General features: G+C 35.0%; 1 protein-coding gene across 2 annotated transcripts in view; it reads left to right on the forward strand.

Moving 5' to 3' along the window:
* The first annotated feature begins 3714 nt into the window (after positions 1 to 3714).
* The window catches only part of RASSF7 (Ras association domain family member 7), a 90457-nt gene continuing 66968 nt past the window's right edge, over positions 3715 to 27203 (forward strand). The window contains exon 1 of one of the 2 annotated variants that reach the window (XM_053720189.1): positions 3715 to 3794. The gene's annotated coding sequence lies outside the window, so the exon portion shown is untranslated. Of the gene's footprint in view, positions 3903 to 27203 lie in introns of both variants that reach the window. The other variant, XM_053720187.1, reaches the window with a different exon arrangement.

Below are 27203 nucleotides of genomic sequence, written 5' to 3' on the forward strand. Positions count from 1 at the left end.
CTTTATAGTAGTGTCTATTACATTCAGTTATATGAAAATTGGTGTATACTGTCCCTTTAATAGTTACATTTAAATAAAGGTCATTTTGTTTAAAGGGACAGTCAAGTCCAAAAAAACTTTCATGATTCATATAGGGCATTTAATTTTAAACAACTTTCTAATTTACTTTTATCAACAATTTTGCATTCTTCTCTTGGTATTCTTAGTTGAAAGTTAAACCTAGGAGGTTCATATGCTAATTTCTTAGACCTTGAAGGCCGCCTCTAATCTTAAAGGGACAGTCTACACCAGAATTTTTATTGTTTTAAAAGATAGATAATCCCTTTATTACCCATTCCCCAGTTTTGCATAACCAACTCAGTTATAATAATATACTTTTAACCTCTGTGATTATTTTGTATCTAAGCCTCTGCAAACTGCCCCTTTATTTCAGTTATTTTAACAGACTTGCAGTTTAGCCAATCAGTGCCTGCTCCCAGATAACTTCACGTGCACGAGCACAGTGTTATCTATATGAAATACATGAACTAACACCCTCCAGTGGTGAAAAACTGTTAAAATGCATTCTGAAAAGAAGGTGGCCTTCAAGATCTAAGAAATTAGCATATGAACCTCCTAGGTTAAGCTTTCAACTAATAATACCAAGAGAACAAAGCAAAATTGGTGATAAAAGTAAATTGGAAAATTGTTTAAAATTACATGCGCTATCTGAATCATGAAAGTTTATTTTGGCCTAGACTGTCCCTTTAATGCATTTTGATAGTTTTTCACCACTAGAGGGCATTAGTTCATGTGTTTCATATAGATAACATTGAGCTCATGCACATGAATTTACCATGGAGGCATCTCTGATTGGCTAAAATGCAAGTCTGTCAAAAGAACTGAAATAAGGGGGCAGTCTGCTGAGGCTTAGGTACAAAGTAATTACAGAGGTAAAACGTGTATAATTATAACTGTGTTGGTTATGCAAAACTGGGGAATTGGTAATTAAGGGATTATCTATCTTTTAAACAACAACAATTCTGGTGTTGACTGTCCCTTTAAGTCCAGTAAGTGTGTATCTAACTACTAATATTTTTACCCTATACTGCACCCTGGCAAAAGCCCTCATCATGCATTGATATGATCAAAACAATTGCTATAGGTTAATAAATAAGAGATACAGCCTAAATAGGTTAGATTCCAAAGGATAAACGCTCCAAAATAGTGCAGCACAGAGTTCCCTCTTCAAGGTTCTGCCAAGTAGGTTTTTTAGTGATTCTTTAACTCGTTTAGGAAGTGCAGTCCTCTGGGTAACTAAGAGAACATGTAACAGTGTTATACCATAAATATATAGTTTAAAAATAGAAAACCAAGTGATCACAGTAATTGTCTTAGCCTGTCCTGATAATCCCACAGCTAGGAGTTCACTCTACATTTGATATGAATGAGGATTCCCTGAATCCAATATGCAGGTAGATGATTGTCATATATTTGATACAAGCCAGGACTGTCTTAGCCTGCCCTGTTAATCTATTGTCTACTTTTGACAGAAAGCAAGAATGAGTGATCCTGAGCTGATAATCTACTGTCAGTTTGCTAGATGTGAATCAGGACTCACATCCTGTGTCCAGTAATTATCAGGTCATGTTTACAACTTTGTATTTTTACAGCATAGGTGCACTGAATGGTTATTCACCTGTTAGCCAGCGTCACCACAGTGATCTTTCTAGTCATAGCAGGATGTTTTGTTATAAACTCTTAAAGGCACGGCTCAAACATTCTAACATTTTATATATGGAAAACTGTGAGCTGAATAAAATGTAAAAAATTATAATACGTTTATCATTTAAATTTTTGGTTAAAAACGTTTTTTTAAGATTTTCTCTTTATATTTACTGTAAACTGTATGAATATGTACATGTTATGCATAATCAATATAAACCATTATCATATATTTAAAGGGACATTATACACTCATTTTTTCTTTGCATAAATGTTTTGTAGATGATATAGCCCATAAAGTTTTTTTTTAAAATAAATGTATAGTTTTGCTTATTTTTAAATAACTGCTCTGATTTTCAGACTCCTAACCAAGCCCCAAAGTTTTATGTGAATACCGTCAGCTACCTTCTCCAGCTTGTTCCTGATTGTGTAAAGGGTCTTTTCATATGCAAAAGAAGGGGGAGGGGGGGGGGGAGTCTTATTTGCCACTTGCAGTGGGCTTTCCAGCTACCTTTTCAACAGAGCCAAACTGACAGCTTCTAAGTAAGTTTTTAAACAGTTTTATACTGGATTTTTATATCAGTATCTGTGCCTCTTATTCTTTATAGTAGTGTCTATTACATGCAGTTATATGAAAATGAGATACTGTCCCTTTAAAAAAACACACAAAAAAACTATGGTTTAGGTATTAACAGCCAATATTCTTTTTTAAACAATGTTGTATTAATCATTAAAATATTTAAAAGTACAAGTATATAAAAAAGTTGTAGATATATTAAACTTACTGTGTGTACTTTTTTTTAAAAGACATACAGAAATTAGTTATTACTTATACAGCACAGACAATGTGAATGATACATTTTAAACATTCTATTATTTATCTTACAGGGGTATGAAACACACACAAATAATATTTTGTCATTCAGAGAATCACATTTAAAAAAAAAAAATTGCAACTTATTTCTTTTATCAAATTTGCTTTGTTGCCATGATATTGTGTTAAAGGGACACTGAACCCACATTTTTCTTTCTTTTGTAATTCAGAGCATGCAATTTTAAACAACTTTCTAATTTACTCCTTTTATCAATTTTTCTTCGTTCTCTTGCTATCTTTATTTGAAAAAGAAGGCATGTAGGCTTTTTTTTTGGTTTAGAATTCTGGACAGCACTATTTTTATTGGTGGATGAATTTATCCACCAATCAGCAAGAACAACCCAGGTTGTTCACCAAAAATGGGTTGGCATCTAAACTTACATTCTTGCATTTCAAATAAAGATACCAAGAGAATGAAGAAAATTTGATAATATTAGTAAACTAGAAAGTTGCTTAAAATGTTATGCTCTATCTGAATCACGAGAGAAAAAAATTGGGTTCAGTGTCCCTTTAAAGAGATACCTAGGTAGGCATCTGAAGCACTACATGGCAGGGAATAGTGCTGTCATCTAATAGTGCTGTTGCTATATAGTGCTCCAGAAATGGGCAGGCTCCTAAGCATACATCCTTGCTTTTCAACAAAAGATACCAAGAGAATGAAGAAAAATACATAATAGAAGTAAGTTAGAAAGTTGATTAAAATTGAATGTTCTCTCTGAATCACAAAAAGAAATATGTGGGGTTTTGTGTCCCTTTAAATAGATGGAAATATGTGCTGAGTTCAAAGGGAGAGTCAAAAAAATTAAATGATACATCATAATATTTCAGCAGATTTTATCTATTGTATTGCTGATATAATGAAATATTTAGCATAACATTTTACACAATCTGAATTACTATCTTGTATTGTTAGTGTAGAAATAAAAAAGTCAGGTAATTGATTTACATCCAGGCATGAATGGGTTAAGCACACCTAAGTCTCTCTCAAGCATTACATCACCTGCCAGATGATACCTGACTCCGCCCACACCTGCACTTGGAGGCAGAGGCCAAAATAGCAAGTGTTCTCATAGGCGAAGAGGACAGGGGGTGTAACATGTGAGACCCTGGGTTGGCCAATCAGTGTGGCCTGATGTGTTGCAGGTTGCTAGCTGGAGTCAGTCCCTGAGAGATCAGAGTTGGGAAAGGATCAGCTGATCAGAGCTGCCACACCAAGGTATACAATTGACATTCACACTGAATGCTTTTTAACTCCTGTTTCAAAACAAGTTTTTTGGGATCAAAGCCTTGGAGCAAAGGACCTAAACCCCAGCAGCCCAAACAGGTAAACCATCTTCCTATACAATGCAGTATCAGCCCTGGCAGAGTTTGCCCTACAGGTAAAGCAAGAAAATCCTGCGGCTTTAACCTTTTATCTGCCACTGATCACATAAACCAGACAGATCTAGAATCCTGTTTGCTGTCACATTACCAAGAGTTTGTATTCTTAAATTTAGCACTTAATAATATGTGAATAAATGAGAATACTGACATTTAGCTGTGTTCACAGTTTGCTGTACATTGTGGTATGCAAGTTCCTCATTTAAAAAAAATGTCAGCTGTTTAATGAATTTCTGCAATGCTGCAATTGTATTTATACCTCTAGTTTTATTGCAAAGCTTTTCAAACCTTTACCAGGTGTGCTATAATAGCAGAATACATATTTCTGTATAAAAAGGCTGGTTACATTGAGATGAGACAAGTTTATGTTTTAGGAATAAAATAATTCTGGGTATGATTATAATGAACATGATGTTTCTAAGACTATATAGAAAAAGATCTCTACAAAAAGATGTATAAAATGCTTTTAAGATTATATTTTTATAAATACTTTGCATTAACTTTAGCCATTCAGCACCTTTTGCTTATTAATAATCCATCATTTATATAGAAGAATTAAACATGCTTTTTTTATTACACTTACCACACAGACACATTGTTACACACATACCAAAACATATATCATTTCTATATATTTCTCTGATGTTTAGATTTCCTGATTTTATCTGTTTTTTTTATGACTGAGCTTTTGCTGTTAAGAGTTTTTTTACAACTCTGTTTATGATTTAAGTATTGTTTATGATTGTATACTAAGGAAGCTTGAGTATTTTGCCCAAATTTAATAGGGAATATTTAAAAATGTCTTGAATAAACGTTATTTTCCTTTTCCCTGCATCTAACATGGTTCTATTAGGTTTTCTTCTCATTTGATATTCACCATTTATTTGTTATCTTACTCCTTATCAATTCCACCCTTTTTCCTGTTATATAGTCATCATAATTATATCAATGTCTGACCTGTAGCTAAAGATGGGCTTTTGTGGATACCCCTTATAAAACATATTAGTAAAGAATGTATATTGCATGCTGAACCTATACTGTGAATAGCTTGTAATGTGCATTGACTCCTGCTGTTTAAAGAGCTAGGGACTATCTAGTATGCTGGTTGGCTTCACCTGTGTATGTTGAAATGAAAATGAGTTACTTCCCTGTAAAAGGAACAGGAAGGATCATGTAAACTGGTTACCAGCTGCTCGGATATCAAAACCCCTGAGAGGTAATGGAGTGGTTTCTATGCCTTTTAGTTACTGATTCTTCCTGGTTAAGCTGCAGGGGAAGGTGGAGGCTCATTCTGTCCTACAGCGTGTCAGACGTTGTATTAACTTTGCAGTATAGTATATGAGAGGGTCATGCAAGTCAAAATTGACTTTACTGGTTCACATAGAGCATGCAATATTTAGAGACTTTCATTTGAAATATATAACATTTGTTTATAAAGCATGCCTACCTAGGATCCTTTTGTCATTGGCTAATCCAATGCGTTCAGCTAGCATTGCTTCTCTGCATCTGACTTTAACTATCTGTTTAACCAATTTGAAGAAATTAAAACAGTTCTATGCAAGCTTTCTTTTATACCTTTATATTAAATATAAGGGGTGGAATTGCATCATCATTTGTAAAATGTTGAATTTTATAATCCAGATTTCTTATTAGGCAACTGCCTAGGGATACCTTCTTTTCAGAGGACACCCACCTAACCTGTCATTTTTGCTTCTTTTTTTAGTTCTCTAAAATGCCCTGCAACATGTGAAAGACATTTCAGAGAATAATACTAGGGTGCATATTGGTTGTCAAAAAATATTTGACTAATGGTAAAAAACCTGTCCTCCATAAATAATGCAGCGTATACATAATAAATACTCTAATATGCATAATGAATTACTCTAATATATTTAAGAGTAATTATTATACTCATATTGTGTGTTTATTATAGCAAACAGGAATAATTCTTATGTGTATTTCCAAGTCTTAAAAATGCAAAAAAACTCTGCTTCAAACCTTAAAGGGATAGGAAAGTCAAAATTAAAACTTTCATAAATCAGATAGAGCAAGTCATTTTAAGACATTTTCCAATTCACTTCTATTTGCAAATGTGCTTCGTTCTCTTGGTATCCCTTGTTGAAAAAGAATATGTATATATTGTACACTAGTGGGCGCTAGCTGCTGATTGGTGCATGCACACGATTGGCTGACTAGATATATTCAGCCAGCTGCCAGAAGTGCAATGCTGTTCCTTCAGCAAAGAATAACAAGGCAATTAACCCCTTAACGACGTTGGGGTTGAAAGCGGCTGGAAGCGATCCTGATCGCTTCCAGCCGCTTTCCGGTTATTGCGGTGATGCCTCGATATCGCATTTGGCGGTGAAATGGTGGCATGAAATATACAAAAATTGACCTAGATCAATACTTTGGAATGTCTTCTAAAAACAAATATATACATGTTAAGGGATATTCAGGTATTCCTGACAGATATCAGGGTTCCAATGTAACTAGCACTCATTTTGAAAAAAAGTGGTTTTGAAATAGCAAAGTGCTACTTGTATTTATTTCCCTATAACTTGCAAAAAAAGCAAACAACATGTAAACATTGGGTATTTCTAAACTCAGGACAAAAGTTAGAAACTATTTATTTTGGTTGTTTTTTGGTGGTTGTAGATGTGTAACAGATTTTGGGGGTCAAAGTTAGAAAAAGTGTGTTTTTTTTTCCATTTTTTCCTCATATTTTATAATTTTATAATTTTCATAAAGTCCATTTAGTGGCGAGAAAAACGGTATATAATATGTATGGGTACAGTAAATGAGTAAGAGGAAAATTACAGCTAAACACAAACACAGCAGAAATGTAAAAATAGCCCTGGTCTTTAAGGGAAAGAAATCGAAAAATGGACTTGGTCCTTAAGGGGTTAAGCAAATTTAATAATAGAAGTAAATTGGAAAGTTGTTTAAAATTGTATATTCTATTTGTATAATGAAAGAAAATTGGGGGGTTTCCTGTCCCTTTAAAGTTATGGCAAATCCTAGAGTTTCATAGATGCTAACAATACCACTACATGTTAGTGAATAGTCACAAGTTTCCTGGGACAGTCAACAATTAATTTTTTTTGCCAGTATTAATATATAAATGTATATGTGTGTGTATGTGTATGTATGTATGTGTGTATATATATATATATATATATATATATATATATATAATCTATCTCTCATTATAATATAATAATCTCTCTATCTACACTGAGGTATAGGCTTGAATTAGAGAGGAGGTCTTTCTTTGTTGGTTAACCTTTTAGCGCCATTATGCCGTTGTATTCCATCCAAACGGCGCTGGGGTTTAGCGGCGTTAGGACAAAATACGTCATAGCCGTTTTGGCTTTCCTGAAGCCAATGGCGCTTCCTGGATGTGACCTTATTCCCTTGTTTATTGCACACCCTGTATAGCACTAAGGAATCTTATGACAGATTACAAGTACTGACATTTTATTATTGCATGAGGGTAAAAAGCAAAATATCTTATTTTTGGTAGTTTGCGTGTAATATAAATAAATATTATGCACACACTTCATTTTCTATGTTTTTATAAGTGCAGTGTTTACATATGTAGAAATGCATTTATAATTCTACCTAATAAAAAGTTCAATGTAAGATGTGCGTTTATACTAATACTTCAGTATTCGTTTTCTAATTCCTACTAATCCTAACTGGCTGATTAGGACAACTGCCACTATTTAATTTTATTTAGGAAAGGAACATGAGGTTTTCTGTGTGTTTATGATTTTTTTTTTTTTTTTTTTTAAATACATTTAAAATATTTCTATCTTTTTGATATAAAGAAAAAAAGTTGAAGGGATATGGAACCCAACAATTTTCATTAGTGATTTAGACAGAGCATAGCAACTTAAAAAAAGTTTCCAATTTACTTCTAGTATCAAATTTGCATTGTTCCCATGGTATTCTTTGTTGTTGATGATGCTGAATCGCCAATGGCGATTGCAAGCTGACAGCCTCTCTATTTGAGAACTTGTCTGCCTGCAATTTAGATTTTTTTTTTTATTATTATTTTTTCTCTAGAGGTCAAAAAATTACATTCACATTTTCCTAAAAAATAAAATGAAACTTTTTCTTTATTACAAAAAGGTAAAATCTCCCATACAAAGAGGGGGGGAAACATCAGCAGCCTGACATACTTTGACTCTCTTTTAGTGCTTTAATTAACTGATATTGATTAAGGGGCTTAGAGTGCACCAATATCTGCTAAAACCACTACCAATGCTTGGCTGTCACAGGTATACACACAATTTAAAATAGGGGTGTTGCATAAATGTCACGCATATGTCAGGGGTTTACCAGAGCATGAATGGTTAAAAAAAATACACTGTTTTACAGTAACAGTATAAACTATAAAACTACATATGATATTCTATACTTCTGGGACTCCTATGTGCCTTTATAATGGTCTCATATAGGAACATTTAAATCTATTCCATATAATACCCATGCAGAAAGTGTTACATTATAGCTAAATGCTTTTCCCTCTAGTACATATATATTTTCTTTCAGCACTGTCCTTAGTCACTACAGACAGCCTGGCAGAGCTAGGCACTGTTTGAGATTCCTCACATTCTTTTGTAGGGTAACGTCCCACTTCAAAGTCTAAAAATCCAACCTCTCTCACATCTCCAGTGTGCACTGAATAGTTATTGAACTGTATGAAATTAATGGGGACCAAAGGCAAATCATAAACAGGAATTTTTTTTTTTTTCTCTAATCCTTTTGAGTATTTTTTAATGCACTGTCTGCATCTCTGCCAGGGAAACATTAAATGTATATATGCACCAAACTGCTGTATCTGCTAATATTTTGAGCCATAATATAAAAAAAAAAATTACTTTTTGTCACTTTAACAGTTTTTTAAAGGGACATTCTAGCACAGTGAAAAAAAATCTAGTTATTTCTCGTTTTTAATTTATTATTGCATGAACGCTTTTTAGAAACTATGTAATATAAATATATATTGTTTGATAATTATTGGCATGCTAATTACTGCCAGTGATCCTTTTTCTATGTTGATATAATCACAATCTCCAGCATTTTGTTCATTATCAGTTTAGGAAAAATGTGCAAATCCTGTTTTTTTTTTTTTTAATCACAATACAAATTCTTCATACATAGGGATAATATTCACTTATCTAATTCAACAGCTAAAAGGACTTGATAAACCCAGGACAACAGTTTTTTTACATTTCTTACCAAATACTTAAAAAGTTTTAGAATAATAATATTGGTTTTGTGCATAGACAAATCACACGGAAATTACCTCCGCCATATTGGATTGTGTTAGGAAGCAACATCACCAAATGGATGCAGTTGCGGCCTGGTTGATTCATTTAAAGGGATATGAAACCCAAATTGGGTTTTATATCCCTTTTAAACTTAAAAATGAATAAAAATAATAAGTACTTTTACACTAATACAAATTAGACAAAATCTGCAATAACAAATACATATTCTCCTTATACTATAAGGTTTTGAATGAGGCATTATGTCTGTAGTATAGACATAACGCCTCATTCAAAACCTTATAATGAGCTGAATTTATCAAGCCTTCACCTCCCCTATGACTGCAGGTTCTCACAAGTGTATTTATCAAGCAGCAGTCATTAGATCGCTGCTTCCCTACTACCTTCTCCACCTCTTAGGTGGAGAATTTTAATCTCCCCAGGGTTGTCCGATCAGATAGATTGACAGCTCTTGCCTGCGGGCAGGGGGAAGGATTGCAAACAAACGCGAAATAACGCTTGCATGCAATGGTAAATTCCGTCAGCGGATTGCTGTCTGCCAGAGGCGAGCTGGGGCGGACAGGGTGAATATGTACGCCCCTGTCCACCCTCGCTTGATAAATTGAGCCCAATGAGGCATGCACACCTCAATAATATTGGAGCGTAACAGGTTAATAGCACACACGTCACCCTATTAGGATCACAACACACTATAAAAAGGGATCAGTTAATTATACAGACCCTTTAACTTGTGATGTAATTTCTAAACCAGCAAATATGGTCATTTTGTTTGTTGTTAATTGTGCGCATTTTGATTTTCCACTATGAAATTAAAATTAAGTTAAAAAACATTTTTAAATGAATGATGCAGATAATGATTTTGTGTGGTGTTTTATTTTTTATTTTATTTTTTAAATTTTGTTTTTGTTTTATTTTATTTTTTTGTGAGGTAACCATTTTGAACTTCTGTGTTATTAAAGGGACACTGAACTCATTTTTTTTTTTTTTCGTGATTCAGATAGAACCTGCAATTTTAAGCAACTTTGGAATTTACTCCTATTATCAAATTTTCTTCATTCTCTTGCTATCTTCATTTGAAAAAGAAGGAATCTAAACTTTCTTTTTTTGGTTCAGGACTCTGGACAGCACTTTTTTATTGGTGGATGAATTTATCCACCAATCAGAAAGAATAACCCAGGTTGTTCACCAAAAATAGGCCGGCATCTAAACTTACATTCTTGCATTTCAAATAAAGATACCAAGAGAATTAAGTTTTAAACTTTTTATCTTTAGAGTTTAACCTCCAGAACTAACATTTATATATTTGCTGCATGTGCTATATTATTGCTTGGTTAAGTATAATGTATTTTGAGATATATACACTAACCAATTAGAGTAATTTATTATTGCATATTTGTTTCCCTCAATTAAAGACCCACGTGCAGCCTCTGATTAGCTCTATTTAGTAGCCATGTTTATAGCACACACAATGTAGGAAAATGGGTAGTCGGTTGTAAAGTTGCGTCATCTTAATAGGCAGGCGTATTATTTTGCCTTAAAGGGACACTAAAGTCAAAATAAAATTTTTATGATTCAGAAAGACCTAGCACTTTTAAGACACTTTCCAATTTTCTTCCATTTATTATATTTTTATTTACACACTTTCCGAGGCACCAGCATCTACTGAGCGTGTCCACAGTGTATGCGTATACTAGTCTGTGATTGGATGATGTCTGTCACATGATACAGGGGGGCTGGAAAATTAGAGAAAAAAATAAATTTTCCATAAAACAATTCTACTGTGCAAGAAAATCGCAAATAAAGTTGCTAATAAGGATATATGTCTGAGCATACAAACTGGGCTTCCTTGGGCATTAGTTAATAGCACCACTCCCCTATAGCTTTTCTTTCATCCGCCTCTCCCCTCCTTCCCCCTTTTCCTTGTCACACCTGCAGATCAAAGCCTGGCTTTAACAGGGCCAGCAGAGTCTACCAGCCGGCCTTTCATCAGGTGCTCTCTCCGTACAGGTGCATTAGAGACTCAAAGAACAGGAAGCATTTTACAATCTTAACATCTTCTGTTCTACTGATACATCTAAACAATTCCTGACTCTGCTTTAGACAAGTGTAAATTTCAAGCAAAATCTATGTGAGCGTATTGAATACATTTGTACAAACATTCATTATCAGTGGCTTTTGTTAATGGCCGCAAAGTGTTTCCATGTTTTGGCACAAACCAATTCAACTGAGCTGCATGTGAGACAGTGATAAGAAAATTCTAATGAAAGCAGGTTTGTAATTGGCCTGGTCAAAAACACTGTATTTTCCTTATATCTATACAGGTAGCCCTCAGTTACGCTAGGGTTATGTTCCTGAAGGGAGAAAAAATGATGTAAAATTAAAGGGGCAATCAACACTAAAATTGATATTGTTCAAAAAGATAGATAACTCCTTTACTACCCATTCCCCAGCTTTGCACAACCAACATTGTTATATTAATATACTTTATAACATTTAAACCTCTAAATTTCTGCCTGTTTCCAAGCCACTATAAACAGCCTCTTATGACATGCTTTTTTATTTGCTTTTCACAACAGGAGACTGCTAGTTCATGTGGGTCATATAGATAACATTGTGCTAACGCTCGTGGAGTTATTTAAGAGTCAGCACAACACCGTACTAATTGGCTAAAATGCAGGTCAATAGATAATAAATAAAAAGTCATGTGATCAGGGGGCTGTCAGAAGATGCTTAAATACACGGTAATCACAGAAGTAAGAAATATATTAATATAACTGTGTTGCTTGTGCAAAACTGGGGAATGGGTAATAAAGGGATTAACTATCTTTTTAAACAATACACATTCTACTGTAGACTGTCCCTTTTAACCCAGTTATATAATGTAATTCATTAGGAGGAAGATGAGTTAGAATCCAGACCACTATTACATTAGTAATGTCATATTATATTATAACAATATATATTGTATGTGTTATTATATGTAAAGCTATGAAATTAATGCTGTAAAAGGTAAAAACCACAATATATAGATAGTTTTTATGTTTGTGAGGCAGGTCACTATTTATCAATAAGCTAGTGGGCAGTCATTTTGAAGCTATGAATTGTTAAATTGGTTATGTCTGTGCGTGTATGCGTTTTGTTTGTTTTTTCTTAATCTGTGCTGTTTTAATTAACATTTTGACCACAATTCAATTCTAAGAGAACAAAGCAAAAAAAAAAAAAAAAAAGTAAATTGGAAAGTAGTTTAAAGTTGTGTGCTCTATCTGAATCATGAATGTTTGTTCAGATTTTACTGTCCCTTTATGGACATAGCCACATTCAGATACACACATCAGTTGCCCTATACTTAAAAGACTTTGGCTGTTTCTTATAGCTCAGGTCATAGGTCATGTGATTGTAGCCTATTGGCTCCCTGTCTTGTTGTATGCCCCCCCCCCCCCCCACCCCTGCAGTTCCCTGAACAAATTGGAAAGGCTGTAGCATAACACAGGGAATCAATGGCAAAAATAAAACTTTGGAATTTAATGTGCAAAGTACCCTGGAACTTAAAGGGTTAAAATAAAAATATAATAGCTTTTGCGTTCCCTACTAACCTTCAGAACCCAGGTCTCAATTTGGGGTATATGAAATACCAGAAGTGAATTGCATGTACTGAGTTATAATGGTGTTTTGTTGTCTTGGAACTTAACCCTTGACAAGATTTAATATTCAAAGAAGTCAGAGATTGTACTTTGTACTTTTGTTGTTCATTTTTATTTAATGGTTTATATTATGTTTTGTAAATCTTTGAAAACGAATAAAACATTTAATAAATCTCACTCTTTGGGCTAGATTTAACAAGCAGCGGACGCTGCTTTCTCCTCCCGAAGTTTCCTGCTCGGCGGAAACTAAAGAAGCAGCGATTGGCCGCGAATGTGCAGGGGGTGGTATTGCACCAGAAATGCTTGTGCAATGTTAAATGCCTACAGTGCATGCTGTAGGCGGCATTTAGCGATGTCGGGCGGACATGATTTGCTACAGTCCCCTTTCTCTCCTCTCTTTTCTCTCTCTCTGTTTTCTCTTTCTTCTCTCGCTGTTTTATTCTCTCTCTGTCTTCTCTTTTTATTCTCTCTTTTTCTTCTCTCTCTTTTTCTTCTCTCTCTCTTTTTCTTCTCTCTCTCTTTTTCTTCTCTCTCTCTTTTTCTTCTCTCTCTCTTTTTCTTCTTCTCTCTCTTTTTCTTCTTCTCTCTCTTTTTTTTTTCTTCTTCTCTCTCTTTTTTTTTTCTTCTCTCTCTTTTTCCTCTCTCTTTTTCTTCTTCTCTCTCTTTTTCCTCTCTCTTTTTCTTCTTCTCTCTCTTTTTCCTCTCTCTTTTTCTTCTTCTCTCTCTTTCTTAACTGGTTAATGATAAACTTTTTTTTTTTAATAAGTACATATGTGGAGTTGACCTCAGCATTTTCCCTCCCACACTTGTTCTTTTATTATCAGCTCTGGAACAGGAGCAATGAGAAATTGTGCTGGAATTTACACCCAAAGGTTGAAAGTTGGGTAATCAGGAATTTGAGAATAAAAAAAAAACCTCCTGTTGAAATCTCAGGCTTTTTTTTAAATATTTTTTATTGCTGTTGACCTAATTATTAATATTGTTATTTATTTTTACTTAAAGGGATTGAAAAGTTAAACAATGAAATGTGCATTTAAAGGGAAACTAAACCCAAATTTTTTCTTTTGTGATTCAGATAGAGCATGCAATTTTAAACAACTTTCTAATTTACTCATATTATCAATTTTTCTTCATTCTCTTGCTTTCTTTATTTGAAAAAGAATGCATCTAAGCTATTTTTTTGGTTCAGACCATGGAAAGCACTTTTTTTATTGGTAGGTGAATTTACCCACCAATCAATTTTACATTTAAATGCACCCATGCACACTTCATTTTTGACCTTCCTTTCCCTTTAACTACCTTTTTGACTCATAGATTTGCAGTCAAATGATACAATTCAAAAAGAAACATAAATATAGGTATATAAAAAAAATTTTGCATATTAAATCCTATTTTATCTGGATCCAAAATAGGGGAAATAAGGCAATATCAAACAGTTGTAACACATTAATAATGTATTATGGTGTTTAAAGGGACGTAAAAGTGCAAAAAGAAAATAATCAAGTGTGTTAGAGCATTTTACTATTGTACTATTTCTTGTATATAAGGAAGTGTAAACCCTTTGTTAATAAAATACATTTCTGTTATGTGGCTATAGAATAACATATTTGGTCTGCAGACACCAAGGCTAGCCATATTCACAATGTTAGTATAAAACAAAACTGTTTTGCTGTTATCTGGTAAATTAATAATAAATGTATTTTGCAATATTGTTTCACTTTTTAATAATTTAAACCTTTTTTGAAATGTCGAGTTTAATGGTCCTTTGATTACATATGTAGCAGGGTTAGCCTTTAAATATTCTATCGGAATCAATTTTATTTATCGACTGCTTCTTATGGTGTGTTATACCTCAATATCGGCAGCCAGGGTCCAGCTGCCAAAAATATTTTTTGAGGTGATCAAAGGTAAGGAGCACAGACGTTAAACATACATTTTACAGTGTAAGGTCGGTTACCATAGCAACTAATTGATTTTCAAGAAATCCGACATCGGATGGAAGCTTTCATTCAACGTTAACTTACACCTACACGAAAAGAGCGACTGCACACAATGCACAAAATTTTTCAATGGAAACCTGGTACTAAAATGGAGCCGTAAACTACTTTTAGCTGTCGGCTACTGCGGAAGCTTACGGCTCCATTTTTAACGACTCAATGTAAGCGAGCCCTTAGTATTGTATGCTTTGCACCAAGTGAGTAAGATTCTATAAATGGTTTGTAGTCATTTCTTGTAGAAATACCATCCATGCTAATTAGCATGCATGTCCTTAAATGGTCATAAGGTATAATTCCAAACTAATGCTGCTATGACTGGCCTTTAAATATTTATTTTATTTAAAGGGACAGATAAAACTACAAATATACTTACATAATTGCAATCTTTCCTCAGTTATTATACAGACTAACAGTGTCCCCAGAAGGTTTTTCTTTTCTCCATGCTGGCAAAAACAAAATCGTTTTGAAATGGGCGCCTTATCCCTCCTACGCACAACATCACTATTTTTCTCAAGTTCTGGATATGGTTCTGGGCTTAGTGTCCTGCTTTATCTGCAAGTGTTTTACCTGCAAGCTCAACCCATTTCAATAGGTTGTGGTTTCAAAGAACAAAACCAGCAATTTCATATACACAAATAAACCTGAATAACAATTTCTCATACATTCTTTACTCTGCAGCTGGTTTGACAAGTCATTGGAAATACAATTTTACAGTGTACTGTCTCTTTCACACATTTTGTTGGCAGTTTTCTATTATTCACAACCCCTCTTTCTTTTGCGTATGTTGTACCTTTTTTTTTTTTTTTTTTTTTTTTTTCCCCCTCTCTTTCTAGTGCTCACTTTTATTTGTATCTGTGACTGGAACATGCAAACACCCTCCCCCTCTCTACTTTTATCTTCCTCTTTTGGACATGGGCAGAAAGGTCAAGGCTAAACCTGCTGGTTGGGAGTAAAGGTCAACTGTAGACCAAAGCCTGATTACAAATAATATAGCAAGTGCTGGCTCTGACCCTGGCTTCCAGCTGCTGTGTGGTCGTGCACAGTTCAGGTAGTCTTAGCAGTTACCTATTGGCATGGCTCATGAACTTTATTGCCGTCCTTTAATCTTCATAGGAGTGTATATGTATGTATGTATGTATGTGTGTGTGTGTATGTATAAAATATATATATATATATATATGATACAATGATATATACTATAATAAGATATTCTGTTAATAAGGGGGAAAATGTAATGTTGAGCTTTGTGAGTATATACAGATACAATTATGGGCCCCATTATGAGTGACGTGTTAACAGTTACGCACAATCAAAAAGGATCTATTACGGTTGTTGTTGTTGTTTGCGTGCGTCGGGTTTACAGCTCGTATTAAAAGTTGATAGTTAACGCTAGAATGATTATCACAACCTCAGCGCTCTGGTTAACTGTTTTGCAAAACAAAAAAAGTCTCACAAAACGGATCAAAAAACATAATTTATGTAAGAACTTACCTGATAAATTCATTTCTTTCATATTAGCAAGAGTCCATGAGCTAGTGACGTATGGGATATACATTCCTACCAGGAGGGGCAAAGTTTCCCAAACCTCAAAATGCCTATAAATACACCCCTCACCACACCCACAATTCAGTTTAACGAATAGCCAAGAAGTGGGGTGATAAAAAAAAGTGCAAAAGCATATAAAATAAGGAATTGGAATAATTGTGCTTTATACAAAATCATAACCACCACAAAAAAAGGGGGGGCCTCATGGACTCTTGCTAATATGAAAGAAATGAATTTATCAGGTAAGTTCTTACATAAATTATGTTTTCTTTCATGTAATTAGCAAGAGTCCATGAGCTAGTGACGTATGGGATAATGACTACCCAAGATGTGGATCTTTCCACACAAGAGTCACTAGAGAGGGAGGGACAAAATAAAGACAGACAATTCCTGCTGAAAATAATCCACACCCAAAATAAAGTTTAATGAAAAACATAAGCAGAAGATTCAAACTGAAACCGCTGCCTGAAGTACTTTTCTACCAAAAACTGCTTCAGAAGAAGAAAATACATCAAAATGGTAGAATTTAGTATAAGTATGCAAAGAGGACCAAGTTGCTGCTTTGCAAATCTGATCAACCGAAGCTTCATTCCTAAACACCCAGGAAGTAGAAACTGACCTAGTAGAATGAGCTGTAATTCTCTGAGGCGGAGTTTTACCCGACTCAACATAGGCAAGATGAATTAAAGATTTCAACCAAGATGCCAAAGAAATGGCAGAAGCTTTCTGGCCTTTTCTAGAACCGGAAAAGATAACAAATAGACTAGAAGTCTTACGGAAAGATTTAGTAGCTTCAACATAATATTTCAAAGCTCTAACAACATCCAAAGAATGCAACGATTTCTCCTTAGAATTCTTAGGATTAGGACATAATGAAGGAACCACAATTTCTCTACTAATGTTGTTGGAATTCACAACTTTAGGTAAAAATTCAAAAGAAGTTCGCAACACCGCCTTATCCTGATGAAAAATCAGAAAAGGAGACTCACAAGAAAGAGCAGATAATTCAGAAACTCTTCTGGCAGAAGAGATGGCCAAAAGGAACAAAACTTTCCAAGAAAGTAATTTAATGTCCAATGAATGCATAGGTTCAAACGGAGGAGCTTGAAGAGCTCCCAGAACCAAATTCAAACTCCAAGGAGGAGAAATTGACTTAATGACAGGTTTTATACGAACCAAAGCTTGTACAAAACAATGAATATCAGGAAGAATAGCAATCTTTCTGTGAAAAAGAACAGAAAGAGCAGAGATTTGTCCTTTCAAGGAACTTGCGGACAAACCCTTATCTAAACCATCCTGAAGAAACTGTAATATTCTCGGTATTCTAAAAGAATGCCAAGAAAAATGATGAGAAAGACACCAAGAAATATAAGTCTTCCAGACTCTATAATATATCTCTCTAGATACAGATTTACGAGCCTGTAACATAGTATTAATCACAGAGTCAGAGAAACCTCTTTGACCAAGAATCAAGCGTTCAATCTCCATACCTTTAAATTTAAGGATTTCAGATCCTGATGGAAAAAAGGACCTTGTGACAGAAGGTCTGGTCTTAACGGAAGAGTCCACGGTTGGCAAGAGGCCATCTGGACAAGATCCGCATACCAAAACCTGTGAGGCCATGCCGGAGCTACCAGCAGAACAAACGAGCATTCCTTCAGAATCTTGGAGATTACTCTTGGAAGAAGAACTAGAGGCGGAAAGATATAGGCAGGATGATACTTCCAAGGAAGTGATAATGCATCGACTGCCTCCGCCTGAGGATCCCGGGATCTGGACAGATACCTGGGAAGTTTCTTGTTTAGATGGGACGCCATCAGATCTATTTCTGGAAGTTCCCACATTTGAACAATCTGAAGAAATACCTCTGGGTGAAGAGACCATTCGCCCGGATGCAACGTTTGGCGACTGAGATAATCCGCTTCCCAATTGTCTATACCTGGGATATGAACCGCAGAGATTAGACAGGAGCTGGATTCCGCCCAAACCAAAATTCGAGATACTTCTTTCATAGCCAGAGGACTGTGAGTCCCTCCTTGATGATTGATGTATGCCACAGTTGTGACATTGTCTGTCTGAAAACAAATGAACGATTCTCTCTTCAGAAGAGGCCAAAACTGAAGAGCTCTGAAAATTGCACGGAGTTCCAAAATATTGATCGGTAATCTCACCTCCTGAGATTCCCAAACTCCTTGTGCCGTCGGAGATCCCCACACAGCTCCCCAACCTGTGAGACTTGCATCTGTTGAAATTACAGTCCAGGTCGGAAGCACAAAAGAAGCCCCCTGAATTAAACGATGGTGATCTGTCCACCATGTTAGAGAGTGTCGAACAATCGGTTTTAAAGATATTAATTGAGATATCTTTGTGTAATCCTTGCACCATTGATTCAGCATACAGAGCTGAAGAGGTCGCATGTGAAAACGAGCAAAGGGGATCGCGTCCGATGCAGCAGTCATAAGACCTAGAATTTCCATGCATAAGGCTACCGAAGGGAATGATTGTGACTGAAGGTTTCGACAAGCTGCAATCAATTTTAGACGTCTCTTGTCTGTTAAAGACAGAGTCATGGACACTGAATCCATCTGGAAACCCAGAAAGGTTACCCTTGTCTGAGGAATCAATGAACTTTTTGGTAAATTGATCCTCCAACCATGATCTTGAAGAAACAACACAAGTCGATTCGTATGAGATTCTGCTAAATGTAAAGACTGAGCAAGTACCAAGATATCGTCCAAATAAGGAAATACCACAATACCCTGTTCTCTGATTACAGACAGAAGGGCACCGAGAACCTTTGTAAAAATTCTTGGAGCTGTAGCTAGGCCAAACGGCAGAGCCACAAACTGGTAATGCTTGTCCAGAAAAGAGAATCTCAGGAACTGATAATGATCTGGATGAATCGGAATATGCAGATATGCATCCTGTAAATCTATTGTGGACATATAATTCCCTTGCTGAACAAAAAGCAAGATAGTCCTTACAGTTACCATCTTGAACGTTGGTATCCTTACATAACGATTCAATATTTTTAGATCCAGAACTGGTCTGAAGGAATTCTCCTTCTTTGGTACAATGAAGAGATTTGAATAAAACCCCATCCCCTGTTCCGGAACTGGAACTGGCATAATTACTCCAGTCAACTCTAGATCTGAAAGACAATTCAGAAATGCTTGAGCTTTTAATGGATTTACTGGGACACGGGAAAGAAAAAATCTCTTTGCAGGAGGTCTCATCTTGAAACCAATTCTGTACCCTTCTGAAACAATGTTCTGAATCCAAAGATTGTGAACAGAATTGATCCAAATTTCCTTGAAAAAACGTAACCTGCCCCCTACCAGCTGAGCTGGAATGAGGGCCGCACCTTCATGTGGACTTAGAAGCAGGCTTTGCCTTTCTAGCTGGCTTGGATTTATTCCAGACTGGAGATGGTTTCCAAACTGAAACTGCTCCTGAGGATGAAGGATCAGGCTTTTGTTCTTTGTTGAAACGAAAGGAACGAAAACGATTATTAGCCCTGTTTTTACCTTTTAGATTTTTTATCCTGTGGTAAAAAAGTTCCTTTCCCACCAGTAACAGTTGAAATAATAGAATCCAACTGAGAACCAAATAATTTGTTACCCTGGAAAGAAATAGAAAGTAGAGTTGATTTAGAAGCCATATCAGCATTCCAAGTTTTAAGCCATAAAGCTCTTCTAGCTAAAATAGCTAGAGACATAAACCTGACATCAACTCTGATAATATCAAAAATGGCATCACAGATAAAATTATTAGCATGCTGAAGAAGAATAATAATATCATGAGAATCATGATGTGTTACTTGTTGCGCTAAAGTTTCCAACCAAAAAGTTGAAGCTGCAGCAACATCAGCCAAAGATATAGCAGGTCTAAGAAGATTACCTGAACACAGATAAGCTTTTCTTAGAAAGGATTCAATTTTCCTATCTAAAGGATCCTTAAACGAAGTACCATCTGACGTAGGAATAGTAGTACGTTTAGCAAGGGTAGAAATAGCCCCATCAACTTTAGGGATTTTGTCCCAAAATTCTAATCTGTCAGACGGCACAGGATATAATTGCTTAAAACGTTTAGAAGGAGTAAATGAATTACCCAATTTATCCCATTCTTTGGAAATTACTGCAGAAATAGCATTAGGAACAGGAAAAACTTCTGGAATAACCACAGGAGCTTTAAATACCTTATCCAAACGTTTAGAATTAGTATCAAGAGGACCAGAATCCTCTATTTCTAAAGCAATTAGTACTTCTTTAAGTAAAGAACGAATAAATTCCATTTTAAATAAATATGAAGATTTATCAGCATCAACCTCTGAGACAGAATCCTCTGAACCAGAAGAGTCATCAGAATCAGAATGATGATGTTCATTTAAAAATTCATCTGTAGGGAGAGAAGTTTTAAAAGATTTTTTACGTTTACTAGAAGGAGAAATAACAGACATAGCCTTCTTTATGGATTCAGAAACAAAATCTCTTATGTTATCAGGAACATTCTGCACCTTAGATGTTGAAGGAACTGCAACAGGCAATGGTACTTTACTAAAGGAAATATTATCTGCATTAACAAGTTTGTCATGACAATCAATACAAACAACAGCTGGAGGAATAGCTACCAAAAGTTTACAGCAGATACACTTAGCTTTGGTAGATCCAGCACTAGACAGCGATTTTCCTGTAGTATCTTCTGACTCAGATGCAACGTGAGACATCTTGCAATATGTAAGAGAAAAAACAACATATATAAAGCAAAATTGATCAAATTCCTTAAATGACAGTTTCAGGAATGGGAAAAAATGCCAAAGAACAAGCTTCTAGCAACCAGAAGCAATGAAAAATGAGACTTAAATAATGTGGAGACAAAAGCGACGCCCATATTTTTTAGCGCCAAATAAGACGCCCACATTATTTGGTGCCTAAATGCTTTTGGCGCCAAAAATGACGCCACATCCGGAACGCCGACATTTTTGGCGCAAAATAACGTCAAAAAATGACGCAACTTCCGGCGACACGTATGACGCCGGAAACGGAAAAAGAATTTTTGCGCCAAAAAAGTCCGCACCAAGAATGACGCAATAAAATGAAGCATTTTCAGCCCCCGCGAGCCTAACAGCCCACAGGGAAAGAGTCAAAATTTTTGAAGGTAAGAAAAAATGATTAAATCAAATGCATTATCCCAAATATGAAACTGACTGTCTGAAAAATAAGGAAAGTTGAACATTCTGAGTCAAGGCAAATAAATGTTTGAATACATATATTTAGAACTTTATAAACAAAGTGCCCAACCATAGCTTAGAGTGTCACAGAAAATAAGATTTACTTACCCCAGGACACTCATCTACATGTTTGTAGAAAGCCAAACCAGTACTGAAACGAGAATCAGCAGAGGTAATGGTATATATAAGAGTATATCGTCGATCTGAAAAGGGAGGTAAGAGATGAATCTCTACGACCGATAACAGAGAACCTATGAAATAGACCCCGTAGAAGGAGATCACTGCATTCAAATAGGCAATACTCTCCTCACATCCCTCTGACATTCACTGCACGCTGAGAGGAAAACCGGGCTCCAACTTGCTGCGGAGCGCATATCAACGTAGAATCTAGCACAAACTTACTTCACCACCTCCATCGGAGGCAAAGTTTGTAAAACTGAATTGTGGGTGTGGTGAGGGGTGTATTTATAGGCATTTTGAGGTTTGGGAAACTTTGCCCCTCCTGGTAGGAATGTATATCCCATACGTCACTAGCTCATGGACTCTTGCTAATTACATGAAAGAAATACATTACAAAGTACCATTACACTTATAATAACACCATCTGATAAAAATTATTAAAAAAATTATTGTGCAAGAAAAAGTTATAAGGGCTCAAAGATATAAGCATGCTTGAAGCTTTCAAAACTAGGGGAGAGTCTTGTGGAGCGAGGCAGAGAGTTCCACAAGATGGGAGCCAGTCTGGAGAAGTCCTGTAAACGGGAGTGTGATGAGGTGACGAGAGGAGGAGAGTAGGAGGTCATGAGCAGAGCGAAGGGGACGGGAGGGAGAGTATCTGGAGACAAGGTCTGAGATATAGGGCGGAGCAGTGCAGTTGAGGGCTTTGTATGTCAGAGTGAGAATTTTGTGTTTAATCCTAGAGGCAAGAGGAAGCCAGTGAAGGGATTGGCAGAGAGGTGTATGTATGTGTGTGTGTGTGTGTATATATATATATGTGTGTATATATATATATATATATATATATCTATATATATATATCCTGTTTTAGTGTCAGGTTTCTGAATGACTGTTCTATACATCCAAGCTTTTAGAGGTAAATTACAGGAAAAGCTGCCAACCATTATTTTTTTAAATTGGTCATAATTAAACATGTCATGTAGAATTTAATTTTGAGTTTTATGATCCATAAAAAGAAAGAAAAAAAAAATCAAAGCATTTCCTTCTCTGAGGACAAGTATGAGGTTTTTTTTTTGTCTTTTTCAAAGTCGCTTTTGTTGTCCTTTACTCTGTGTGTACATTGTGTTTTCCTTTTAGTTATCAGCAATCTCTGGTTTCTCTCGGGACTGAACACTTTGTATCCGTCCTGTGGGAAATATGGGCCATAGATTTCCTTTGTAAAATTAAAAAATCTAAGGCTTCCAGATATCTGTGTGAAGCTTCTGAATCCTTTTAACTAATTGTGTTTAATGATGTTGCTATAAATCAGGCAACTTGCACACAATCTGTGTATATTTATTACAGATAAAACATAATCACAAGGCATTAAGTAGAATAGATTCTACCACTTTTTTACAGTTATTTTATTTATATTTGACATCATTTGGCTTTAATATATTTGTAACAGATACTGGTAATACAACAGTACTATTCATCCTGGAATTAATAAAACTGTTCCCCCTACAGAGGCTGGAAACCGCATTGTCTGTGTATACAAAAGAACATTTTAGTGTCAGGTACGAGATAATAGAGGGGGCAGTGTCTGGCAAGCAAGGAGTACACAGATATTTAGGAAGAGGGGGAGGTTGTCAAGAAGGATTCTCTGATGGAACAGGTTATTTTGAGAACATACAGGAAAAGATAAAATAACATTCCAGGATGAAACCGAGGTTTCTAAATTTGATCCTATAAGGCTGTGATAAAGTTCTGGGTTTTATTCAAACTCTCCTCTAGGTTAGAAAATAATCGCTACATTGTTTAAGCAGACCGTAAAGACCTTCAGATTTAAGTATAAATGACCAGATTACGAGTGTAGCGTAAACGTTTGCGATCAAACGTTATCAGGCTTTCACGTTCGTTTGTATGCAGGTTTAATTGCGCTGGTATATAAATGAGATTGCTTGAGCGCAATTCAAGTTATCACACATAAGGTTAGCGTGTCCTCCGAGCTGTGGTTAACTGTTTCTCAAAACAAAAAGTGTCGCAAAACACATCAAAAATACATTACAAAGTACAGTTACTCATAAAAACTCTAATAATAACACTCATAATAATCTCTAAAGATGTATATGTATGTATAAATAAATGCCTATATATGTGTACAGTACAGATGTATTTACGCGTATATATGTATTTACAGGTGTGTGCATGTTTGTGTGTATGTATATATGTGTGTGTATATGCATATGTGTGTGTGTGTGTGTGTGTGTGTGTATATGTATGTATAAATAAATGCCTATATATGTGTGTGTATATGTATGTATAAATAAATGCCTATATATGTGTACAGTACAGATGTATTTATGTGTATATATGTATTTACAGGTGTGTGCATGTTTGTGTGTGTGTGTGTATATATATATATATATATATATATATATATATATATATATATATAATTATACACTATACACATTGGAGCCCTTTGCAGTTAAAGGGACACTGTAGTCAAATATACACTCGTGTTCTAACAATAGTATACCAATAAATAAATCTTTTTTTCAAAGTACATCCTATTTCAAATCTTTGTCGTTTGCAATATATCAGTTTTATTATTTTTACCTTTTTGCAAACACACGGATTTATACTCCCTAACTGTATTCCAATCCTGGAGGACAACTCCAGTTGGAACATGTCCACTAACGGACGCAATGCCAATGCGCGACTACACGCAACGTCACTGTCTTAGGGCTAAGAAGTCACTCTCTGTTGATCCAGCTTCAGATGAGTATGCTGCGCCGTGTGCGCATGCTTTATTTTCTCTGCTGTTGGTGATGTCGGCTTCTATGCCGCAATATGCGCATGCGATACTAATAGAAAATGATTGTGCATGCGTTTTTAATGACGAAATTGTATTTTAATTACATGCTAATACTGGGCATACGATTGGCCAGAATGTTATTGCTTAGACGGCCCACATTTGAGGGCTGGTTAACGTGACATAAGATAAAAGTTTATTTTTCGGTTAAAGGGAGCTTCGTTTTTGAAAATGAAAAGGTAGATTTAATTTATAATTGTAATGTTTAATGTTGGGTGAGTTTTGCCTAAGAACAGCTAAAGTTAGTAATCCTTTAAGTAGATGAAAACATGTAAAAGTATATTTATGCTATATTCATATTTAATAAAGTGTTATACTGTGTATTTACTGTCAATATTTCACATGCCAAGGTTATGCACATAGCAGAATATGTTCTAAGTATTTGTAAATAGAGATTCCTATATATCTGTATATATCTATATATAATCATGTATAGATATATATTGTACAAAAATATTTCATCCCAGTGGGCCGGCATAACATTGTAATAAAAGCATTTACTATAGGCACTGATTTAACCCTTTTCATGGATATACACACATACTTTTTTAATGGCAAAGATTACATATACTGTATGGCATTTGATTAGCTAAATTTTAGGTAGCAAATTGACCCAAACTTTTCTCATTTTTCACCAATGTTGATTTTAGCAAAATGGAACAAAACAAATTATGAAAAGTTTCTTACTACACATCACTGAACCATTTTATAATACAATCTCAATGTAATTAATGTCCCTTTTAATTTAATGGGCTATGTGTCAAATTAATCCCTTTAAAGAAGAACGACAAAACTATACTATGGTTCAAGTCTACTTATCTATTTGTTTTAATAGGTAAAATGTGCAAATATATTTAGAAAAAAACATCTGCTTTTTTTTTTTTTGAGCATTCTTGCCAATTCTCTTTGGTTAATAGACACAATTACTCATTAATTATTTTTATTTTTTTAAATATTAAAGGGACATGCAACTCAATATTACTTTTGTAATTCAGACAAAGCATATAGTTTTAAACAACTTTCCATTTTACTTCTATTATCAAATTTGTTTTGTTCTCTTGGCATCCTTTGTTGAAAAGCATACCTAGGTTGGCTCAGGAGCAGCAATGCATAGCTGCTGACTGGTGGCTGCACATATATTCCTCTTGTGATTGGCTCAGCTGATGCGATCAGGTAGCGGTAGCTCCCAGTAGTACATTGCTGCTCCTTCAACAAAAGATACCAAGAGAATGAAGCACATTTGATAATATGTCAATTTGAAATGTGTTTAAAATGTTCTGTTATGTCTGAATAATGAGACAAAAAAAAATGCTTAAATGTTGCTTTTACGTGTATGATATAAAATGTCTGAGTACAATCATAATGATGATCCTGGTACTGTCATTAGGTCATTTTGGTGCTGTTAGGGAGGAAATTGCTTTTGGATACTTCAATAGGGTAAACATTTAATCCTCATTGTGCAGTTCCTTTGTTATTATCTTTACAAAAGCAAGAGGGGTCTGTGGGAAAGTCTTTTTGGTCACAGAGATGCTGTGGGAATTTGGTCTTTTATTACCCCTCCAATAGATACGATGATCAATGTTAAGATTTGGGAAAGAAAAAAAAATTCTTCTTAAAGGGACAGTCTAGTCAAAATTTAAACTTTCATGATTCAGATAGGGCATGTAATTTTTTAAACCACTTTCCAATTTACTTTTACCATAAATGTTGCTTTGTTCTTTTGGTAATCTTTGTTGAAAGCTAACCCTAGATTAGCTCATATGCTAATTTCTTAGCCTTGAAGGCCACCTCTTATCTGAATGCATTTTGACATTTTTCACAACTAGAGGGTGTTAGTTCATGTGTGCCATATAAATAACATTGTGCTCATGCCTGTTGAATTACCTAGGAGTCAGCACTGATTAGCTAAAATGCAAGTCTGGAGTTTTTTTTTTTTTGGGGGGGGGGTTCCGGGTGTATTTTTAATGTGATATGCAATAATTTGTTGTTTTGAAAGAGTGTTACTAATTAGGAGGAATGTTTTCACCTTTTGTAATTAATTTTGCATAGTGTGTGTGTGTGTGTGTGTGTTTTATATATTTTTTTTAATAACATTTTATATAGTTTACTCAAAGTTACAATAATAGTGTGATGTAAGCATGCTTCCTACAGTCTGATACAAATGATTCCCCTGTTCTTAGTCATGGTGGTCCATTGAAAACAGTGTGCAGGAGTTAGAGGACGTAAACACCTTGTAATTACAAGACATTTCTGTTGCTATAGAATAACGGCAGCCAAGTCTGAAGTGGGGAAAATAAATAATGAAAATCTATTACAAAGTTGCTTTACTATGGATAACTAAATATTTTATATAAAGATCTCAAGGTGTCACTGTCCCTTTTTAAAGAGCATTTCATTTTCTTCCACTAGACTGTCCCTTTTTTTTAATTTTTTTTAACAAATGCGCTCTCTTCAAAATTACTTGAAACCCTTCCAAAGGGGTTTAACACACACTGAAAAAA

This window comes from Bombina bombina, chromosome 7, assembly GCF_027579735.1.
Source record: "Bombina bombina isolate aBomBom1 chromosome 7, aBomBom1.pri, whole genome shotgun sequence".
Taxonomy (NCBI): Eukaryota; Metazoa; Chordata; class Amphibia; order Anura; family Bombinatoridae; genus Bombina; species Bombina bombina.